The sequence below is a fragment of the Propithecus coquereli genome, unplaced genomic scaffold (assembly GCF_000956105.1).
Source record: "Propithecus coquereli isolate 6110/MARCELLA unplaced genomic scaffold, Pcoq_1.0 Scaffold32, whole genome shotgun sequence".
NCBI lineage: Eukaryota > Metazoa > Chordata > Mammalia > Primates > Indriidae > Propithecus > Propithecus coquereli.
Window position 1 is genome coordinate 10,575,629 of NW_012148841.1, and position 1,284 is coordinate 10,576,912.

The following is a 1,284-nucleotide window of genomic DNA, read 5'->3' on the forward strand; positions in this document are numbered from 1 at the left end:
GCCTAAGTGGAGTAGATGAAATAAAGAGTTATTTTTCACACCAACAGCTGAGACGTTCAGACTTTTCCCTAGGCCACTACCCACACTTCTCCATGGTTCTAGATGCCACATTGTGCCATGGTAAGAAGTTGCATAGACTGTAGCAGAGAGATGCTGTCTACAATGAACTTGGTTGGACAGAGGATCCAGAATTTCCAACAGCCATCAAAATGGAGGAAGCCCTCTTTTGGGATAAAATACAGAAAGCAACTCTGAACATAAATTGTAGCAGGCTGATTCTGGATGGAAGTCACCTCTTGGAGTCCCAGTTTTTCCCTCTCCCCTGAATTGAGATCAGGCCAAATCGAAAAATTTAACCACAGGCATGAACATCAACACATCCAAGGGAAATCTATGTTACTGGCTGAAAAATTGGGAAAAGAAGACTGTGAGCTGTTAAATATGGAGGAAATCCCTGCTGTTTCTCTCTCTCTCTCTCCCCCTCGCTCTCATTCTTGCTCTCTCTTGCTGTATCTTGCTCTCTTTCCTGCACTGATTTCTCCCCAAGGCCATGCATCTGCACATTTGCAGTGATAGTGGCTTTGCACCTAAAACTCAAGAGAAAATAATTTCTTTGTATGGAGGAGATAGGAAAGGAGTCCTCGTAGTGCAAAAAGGAAGGAATCCCTGTTATTTCTCTCTCTCACTTCCTTTTTAAAAAACATTTAGCCAAGGAAGGGTTCAGCAGGTGGAACTGTGCAATAGTGTGGGAGGCTGAAATGCTAAAAGAACATCTGACTTGCCAGAGAAACTGGGAAAAAGGACTTCTTTGAGCCTGCAAGTGTGAAGAAAATCCTGGAGAGGAGAAACATAGAGAAAGGGGATATTCTAATTCTGTGTATGAACCTATACAAGTCTCAGGCTTATCCCCAAACTGTATGCATGCATACAACACCTCCAAGAAGCATAACAAGAGCCTTGAGAAATGAACTATAATAACAACTACTGCCTAAGTCACAAATACCTGAGAGGAGTATAGCAGGGGCAAAACCAAATAGCATAGTGAAGGTTTTAGAATCTGACACTGCAATCTAAATAAGGTGAAACGGAACCTGTAGTCTAAACCTAAATAAATATATTGCTTGCTAAAACAATGACAACATACTGACAATACCAAGAGATAAGGAATCTGTGCAACAAATATAACTTTCATACATTGCTGATGGAGATGTACTTTTAAAAATAGTCTGGCAATTTAATATAAATTTAAATATACTCTTACCATATGACCCAGCAAAAACATCC